This window comes from Varroa jacobsoni, unplaced genomic scaffold (genome assembly GCF_002532875.2).
Source record: "Varroa jacobsoni isolate VJ856 unplaced genomic scaffold, vjacob_1.0 scaffold_520, whole genome shotgun sequence".
NCBI classification, from domain to species: Eukaryota; Metazoa; Arthropoda; class Arachnida; order Mesostigmata; family Varroidae; genus Varroa; species Varroa jacobsoni.
In genome coordinates, this window is record NW_019213422.1 from 78132 (window position 1) to 86568 (window position 8437).

General features: G+C 45.2%; 1 long non-coding RNA gene across 1 annotated transcript in view; it reads right to left on the reverse strand.

Annotated features, from left to right (window-relative positions):
- Positions 1 to 6752: 6752 nt before the first annotated feature.
- Positions 6753 to 8437, reverse strand: part of LOC147753390 (uncharacterized) — a 12827-nt gene continuing 11142 nt past the window's right edge. Inside the window, exons 3-4 of the long non-coding RNA XR_015311367.1 lie at positions 7310 to 7521; positions 6753 to 7023 (exon numbers count right to left, since the gene is read on the reverse strand). This is a non-coding gene — a long non-coding RNA (uncharacterized LOC147753390). The remainder of the gene's footprint in view (positions 7024 to 7309; positions 7522 to 8437) is intronic.

Here is an 8437-nt window from a genome sequence, read left to right on the forward strand (position 1 = left end):
CACGTGAGACCATATGAGTATATGGAGATTGCGTAGCATTTGGTAGAATGCTTATATAAAACAAGATATATTCAGCGAAATCTTTAAAGAAAATTGTTTTAATTGTACTTATCTTAATTATGTAATGTACTTCATCACCGAATCATTGCGAAAATTGGTCTTTCTTAGGAAAAACAGCAGAAATTATTCAGTATATGAGTGCAGATAGACTTGGGAGGCTACTTCGACACTAGCACTATTTACACCCAAAAACGGGATATAATAAACTAAATATAAACAGATATTCCGATAACTATTCTATGAATGAGCCGAATATGTTGTTGTATTGTATAAATAAGTGATAGTATGGGTAAGCAACAATACATACACTTTACATTATTGCTGTTATTGTTATGAAGGCTCCTGCATTAGTTCAGCGGGCTCGTTTTCGCGTACTGCAGTTTATCTTTAGTATTAAGGTTAAGGCGGCGATCGGTAATTGTTAGAGCGTTTGGTATCGCCCATATGGTTACCATAATTGCAGAGCCCTGATGTCGCTGCTCGTCAGGCTACTACAGTCGACATGACCGCGGCTGCAATGCCTAAATCAATCATTTGCTCGATTCCCGTCAAACGCATCTGCACGCTGCCGTCGATGTGACAGATGGGACCACGAGGCTCTGGCTTGGTAACTCGCCAGTCTGCGCTAATTGTCCGCCACTGTCCTGCAGCACGCAGAAGTAGCTGTTTCAACTGAAAAAAAAAGAGAGCGATCCAGTTTTTCAGGACATGTTAACATTCGGGACTAACGGACGAACAAGTGTGTGTTTGTTTAATTGACCAGTCTCGTTTGATCGGTCAGTTTAGTTCCGTCTCCTCTTCTACTCAGTGGCGTTAGAGTCATTTCGAGAGCTCGTCCCTTGGCGTCTTGTCAGCCGTTTGCGTTGTGTCTGCATGTGGTGACGCTCACTGCCGTATCAACGACGATTTCGCCGTTGATGTGACGGCGGCGGCGGCGTCATCTCATCATCGACATCATTTGTTGTTGTTGTTGTTGTCGCCGCCACTGCGGTTGTGCGCCACTTCGTGCGTTTCCCTTCACTTCGAACGGTTGTGGGTTGGGCAGAGATCTAGCGCCGCAGAGCTACGTCCGATAGACGGACAGCTGCTATTGCTGGTGGTGATGTCGGCGGCTGTGACATGAGCGGCTGAGTGGTGCGGGCGGCCACATCCAGAATGAATGGAAGTCGACAAGGTCCGCCGCTGCGATGACTTCGCTAGCAGGGTCCTTGCTTGGTTTTGTGTTTTGCTCGCTGATTGCTTGTTGGTTATCTGTCTTACCGAAGCTCTGGCCATCGTTACTGCTGTTGTTACCGCAGCAGCAGCAGCAGCAGCAGCAGCAGCAGCAGCGTTGACGTCTGGGATCACCTCTCACAACCGAATAGAGCCCAACGCAACAAGTCGCCTGCAAGTACCACACTGAACAGCAGCGGCCGACTCGAGTCTGAGAATTGAGTGGATTTATTGTTGCGCTCGATTAAAGACGAAAGAAACAAAAACGATAGACGACCGAACAAAACTAGTTGAACTTTTGGATGCTCACGCGTGTGCGTGCGTGTACAAAACAACAAGCGTCAATAAACCAATGCGTTGTAGCAGGAGACTACGACGGAATCGTCTGTTGGCTATCGTTTATGGCAGATCTAGCAAGATCAAGCAGAAGCATCGTCATGATTAAGTGATGCTGGCGTGAGCACGTAAGCAATATAAGCGAGCATCCCGGGCAAGCGTCGGAAGAACTCCGCGGGCGTTAAAAACGACACATTTATTAAGTCTCGAAAGAGAAACGGGCTAGTCTAAGATGAAATTAAACGTATCCTTTCTAGAGCTGTGCTGATAATGAAATATAGAGGTGTTTCTTATTGGTACCTGCTGTTGCCTGTTCGGTCCAGCTGATTGGCCTGCTTGACTGATGAGCATCGAAATTATCTAAAGAAATGATGACGTCAACAGTTTATCCGTAACATTTATAGATTTCTTTCAACTCGACGATACAAGTGCCTTCATTGCAATCAACGAATAAGCATAGAGCTGGCTTTCCACAAGGCGCATTTTGTTCTGTTAAAGGTCCTGTCGAGGTACTGAGCTGCGAACCCACGTCCATACAACGATTGTATATTTTCTAGTGAAATTCAACAGACAGCACTGCGTGCTTACATTGAAAAATTCAGCTGTATTTAAAAAAAAAAAACGAGCTTGTATTTTTTATAGTAGTCAGATACAGTTGCTTTTTCCCTGCTGCTAAATACCTGTCTTCCCTTAAATTCACACAGTCTTCCTACCTTGACTCGAGATCGTACATTTAGCTATTAACGTGCCGTTAGATATGCACATAGATACACAACTGCTATACAATATTCAATACGGTTAAAACGTAACATGCAAATTTCGCCGGTGCCTTTGTTGTTCTCGTTCTTATTCTTGCAGTAATTGTTACTATAGTCGTTCCAGATTCCAGAATCGTGAATTTCGCTTAATTGACTTCCTCCACGTGAGCGTTCCAAGAGCGTTCGGGTCATGCACTCCTGACTGGCCTCTGTTTGCGCCGCTTGTCCTGCTACCCGTCTGCCCATCGCTGCGCGACAATTCGAATGTTGTTTTTTACGGGCTGCCCGCCAGGTTCACTGCGATGCGCTAGCCGCGACGGGACTGGTGGCTGTAACATCATTCATTAAAATATAGTATAGTAGCTTGTTCAGCTCAGAGAGCTGAGACGCAAAGGCTCAGCGCAGTTGCCTCGATGTTTTGGGTAGCTTTAGTGGTTCGGGCGAGCTTTTCTGAAATTGTGTACTGGACGTGAATTTATTCTTTCTAATTCAATGAGTTGCTCTGCCGTAATCGTCACGTTACGCCAATTAGCATGGATCGCACACGACATGTGGCGACGGAAAAAACGATACGACAGCGTACGTACCGGGGATACTTATCTGGTACTAAAGACGTCGACGAAGACGGCTTAAAGGTAGTGTCGAAGGACAGGCTAGCTTCCTTCAGCGAATGTTGTATTGTAATAAATCCTATTACTAAGTCTTAGCTTACGCATTGACTGCTTACAAATAGTTGTACATACATCGAGACTTAATGGAGAGTAAGTCTATGCCTTTATCTACGATTTGTAGATGGACCTCCGTTAGCGCCACGGTACCATCGGAGAGAAATCAATGACCTCACTAAAGGCTTGCGGCGTTTTTACAGTGCTTTGCCAGCGATATACTTACGAGGATCCGAACTTGCTCATGGTAGAAAAAATAGCTGGGTCTCTGTTATGTGGCTTAATCAAACCAGCCGTTTCACCCTAAACTAACACTTCAGGAAGATCCTTAGTACTCTTGAGTGTCTTAGCCAGCGTACGCTGCTGTTGCTGTTGCTGTATGGCGTGTGGTTCTGTGTTACGGCGTGAGCTTAATGACTTCGTCACTTCAAGCAACGTCAGTGTCAAGATCTATCCGACTGTTCCTTGCTCACAGCTCCTCTTTGTGGTGATCTTCTGCTGACCATTAGTGGTCGTCTCTACCCCACTTGCCTAGCAGGTAGAACAAGGTGCGGTTGACTGGATGTTAAGGTATTGGCCGGCATTAGAGAACGTTGCCAGCGTCAGCCACCACTCTTCGTCGATGCTCACTCGCGTTTCTGATGTCATCTTAGCCGTAGTTCGTCGCCGTTGCTTCGGAGCACTGGAGACACCGGAGGTCCCTCCTCTAGCGCCGCTTCATTGACAAATCCGGATGCCCACTACAGAACAATGTACACCTATTGAACGCCCCTCAAGAGAACGCTCGAAGCAGAAGTCCTAGCCAAGCCCGCGCAAAGGGCTCGCCTAAGCGCGTTCGACGGACAATACGATTTTCGGGGGCATACTGCCGCAGCACGGATCCCATAGTCATCCTTCGCGGCAGAGCAAAGCGCTGCTAATTCATAGGCAGTGGCGGTATCGTGCGCAGAATCGCGTAAGACGTTCATTGTCGTCGTCGTCGTCGTCGGCTTCAGTTAGCTCGCTAAATCAAACAAGTCTCCTCACTTAGCTGCAACATTAATTACTGGGGTACGCAGCACCGCATTGGCTACGAGCCCTACGATAGTTTCCGCTGTCGAACCAACGTCGACAACGTCATCATTCCGACCCTGGCTCCGTAGCGATAGCAGTGGGAGTAGCGTAGCATTACACTAGTCGCGATAGTCTTAATACCTGAATGACCGTAGCAATGGGGTTGCACGTGAGACATGCTACACACGCCATAGATAAAACTTCACTCAACAGCGGGACAAAGATCGATGCCGTAGACCTACGATTACTTTAATTGCTACTACAAGCACCTCGTCCACATCTTTTTCTGAGGATAGCATCTCCTTTCATTAAGCATTAGATGTGTGGCATACGCGCCTCACTGTCCACGTAACGTATAGTATACAAGGCGTGAGCAGAACAAGTGGCCAACAACACCAGGTGAATTCTTGTCATCTCGACCCGAAAATTGTTCTTTCGCATACGGTTTACAGATGGCCTGAATAGGGCATACTATGTTTCCGTGTGTCTATCTGTTTCTCTGTATATAACGCGTACCATATGAATACTGTGCGATATGACCGTGAGCAGTGCTATGATTAACGATCAGGTTCGTGCTGTCTCCGTTCTCGTCTAAGAGGCCACAGGAGGTAGAACACACTGGAAAAACGCAAAAAAAAACACAAAATAAAAGCGGAGGCTTTACTTTGTCGAAAAATATATGCTATTAGAGGCGCTAAGCTGGTATGGGTTAACAGCCTAACGAATTTTTTGGTCAGGATGAAAAAGAAAGCTCAAACGGAGACACACTGGCGTATTGGAAGTATCTAACTTTCTTTTTGTTCTAAGTAAGTTATCTGTGTTCTTGAAATGTCACTATTTGAATATAATGACATATGGTTAGACTGAAGATGCATATTATACAGCCTGTATAAACAAATTATATCCGCATATTAATATACAGTTAAGCAGTGATAAATCGTCCGGCTTGCAATGTGGTTTATTGATTACCGATCATTGCCAGAACAGATATGCTAGCCCGGGTCGATGGAGCGCCCTCTGGTTGTCGCCCCCAACACAACAAATATTTCATGAACACACACTACACAAAAAAACGTTGACATATAGGAACCAATGATGATAATTTTTATAACTGTGTTATGTATTTTTGCACAGGTGGCAACCGTGAGAATACGAAGGGGCAGGCCAAAACAGAAGACAAACAAAGAAAGATAACGGCAGATAAAGTGAGCAACTTTGCACCGGATAGTTACCCCATTTCCCACTTCGTACGTACCCACTACACCGCTACTACGCACAACAACAAAATACAGTAATTCATCAATGGCATGGTAGGGAGGCGCGCGCAAATGACTACATATAATAAAGCCTGTTCTTAGATTTATTTTAGAACTGATCGACCGTTGATCCCAAGCTTCGGACACGGTTGCGGACCTGCCGTCGGCACAATATCCGGAGGGGGAGGCCCAACAACAGCAGCAGCAGCAGCAGCATAGGCACCGACGGCCATCAGACGGTCTCGTATCCCATAGCATCAGATATCAGGCATCCCATGAATGCTACTTACTTCGTTGTTTTTCTTGTTCAGTTTATGCTGTGGCTAATGCTGCTGACGCTGTTCCTCCTGCTGCTGATGCTTCTGTTCACGCGGATGGGGCAAAGCCTCGTTGAATTTTAGGACGGTATCAGGTTTCGGATATTTTGTGCTTTTCCTTTTTGTTGTTGGTTCTCCGTCGTCGTCGTCGTCGTCGTCATCATCGTCACTGCCGCCGCTGATGTTGTCGATCAGTAGAAACGCCAGCGCGCTCTTCTAAGGCTCAAATGTTTTAATGTTCGCTCATCAATTAATTTTGAAATCTAGGCGCGCCGTCACTATCTGTTGTTGTCGTCTATATATATACTACTACAGCTCGTGTACTCGTATCGCCGCGTACGCGAAGAGTGTATCGTATCAGCTTATTACGGCGGCTGAACAGCCGCAGTGCAGTCGAAGAGGGATACAGGGCGAAGCGCCGTGCACGCGTACGTACGTACCATCATCTACGGAAATATAAAGGAGAAAGAACTAGTCAGCATGAGCTGGGTCGTCCGCCCCTTGCACACAGACGTACATGCACACACACATACACTATTTAGAAGAGCACAACGGACGGTATTGGTTGGGACGCTGCGGGAACGGCATAGGTACGTTTGTTCGTCAGCATCGGCCCCTTTTGCGCAAAAATTAGAGACTTCGGTTAGCATGCCAACGGTGTGTTGATGCCGGAACCGTTGCTGTATAATTTTATCAATATATATATTTCATCCTCCACCTTGACACTTTTAGTAGGGTAATAGAGGTGGAGTCTGACGAGGACACGTAAAAGGGCGAAAAAATCATCTTCATGTGTAGAGATATAGTAAAATACTTCGTAAGGCTGGCTGTACGCTGTGCGCGTACCATCGAACAACATGCATAGGTGGCTCCTGGTGGTATGATGCGAAAAGCACATTAGAAATAATGCAGGTAAAAAAAATGTTTTTGAATGTTGGGGGTTTCACGAATTCCGGCAGGACCTGATCAGATCAAATCGGATGTCACGAAATGACCGTGTCGTGTTCGTCACCGTCAAGTGTTCCATTTTTTTTTTACCTAGCATAAATGGCAAAGGGTAATTCTGTGATGCTTTTATTGGATCAATGATCGTAATTGTACGCTTTGTCAGAGCGAACAATACAAAGGCGCTCTCTAAATGGCCACAGCAGCTGCGGTCGGCGGTACTGCCCATGACGCTTTCCGCACGTCCCCAATGCAGAACGATATGTGATATGGGCGTAATATTCACGAGAAGAAACGTTAGACGACGCTAACGTGCCACCTGCCGGCAGCAACTCACAGGTGTCGTACGGATCGAACAGGCCTGATACTTCGCCTTCGTCTTAATACGCGTCCGTCTTCAATACTTTGTTTGCAGACTAATCTGAAAATTTAAATTTCTGTTTGTTTATGTTGCTCGATGTCGCTTTTCCACCGTCGTTGACGCCGCTGCCGCTGTTGATATTGCACAAAATATATGCACTTTTACAATAATCACATTATCGACAATAACAGAAAGCGTAATAACTAGGCCAGTAGTAGCAGTGGAAGCAGCAGAAAAGGTAAAGGTGAGGAAACAGCTGACGGCACTTCTATAGAGGTATGCTGAGGTTCTAAAAGCAGTTATCGAAGTAATATCAATATGATGGCGGTGTTTTTATAGCTCTTACCGGTGTTAATCTGTAAACACGGTCGAAATCCTTCTTCCTCTTCCTATAATCCGGTCATCTGGAGCAATTACTATATATAAATTTAGGAGATTAACATCAAAACGACATATACAAACAAAGGATCCAGATGTGCGATGGGTCGAGGTACTGCCTCGTAACTACAATTGCCGGCCGAGATCTCCACACACGTAAGCAGTTTCGAAGCCACCTATCTACTTGCGTCGCAGTACGTAGTAATTAATAAGCATGGAAAGTAATATACATTTTCAGTGAAACGACAGAAGATGGAAAGCACACATTAGATACATTTTAATGTTTCCCCCCTATAAATACATATTATTTTTATAACAGACCACCAGCTAAAATAGGAGACAGTGCCTTTTTGGGCTAGACACGCAGTAGCTGGTAACGGGAGGGAACAAGTAGGGGAGAAGCGAAGGACAACTAGCTCACTATATAAACCAACATGGATTCATTGAGAAATCAAAATTGACGCAAAGCGACCCGATAAAATAAGATGGCATTACAAAGAAGAAGTCATTATTGTTGCTGGAAGCAGGGGCTATCGGGCAGCAAGTGATGCCGTGTATGCGGCCTTCAACGAGTGATCGGCGTGCATTTTCTTCAATGGATTCCTGATACTGCTATAACTATTACCGCCAGCATCAAAAATAATAACAATATTGATAAAACTTCAGTTAACATAACAGTTATTTCAAGCATCCTCAGGTCCTTATTCTAGCATAATTTATTATTATTACTGTTATTCCTGATGCGACCTATGCATAGAAATCTAACAGTAATACAAAGGCAGCTTATCGAAGGGCTCGAACCGGCTGGTCTATATAAAAACCTAAAATTGTATTGCTTAACAACAAAATAACACGACACGAGAAAAGGAGCAGGTCTTTCATTTGCTGACAGCATAAGTATATGCGAGAAAGGGCTTCGTGAGTTCGGCAATTCGTTTGCGTTACATAAGTTACGTTGACGCGAGCTAGCTTCTTGCGACACGCAGCGTCCTGCCAATAAAGGGGTAACGTATGTTCACAATCAAAATAGTAACGACCTCTCTTGAGCTCACATGAACCAGTTACGAGTTAAATATATCTAAATAAAAACATGTAT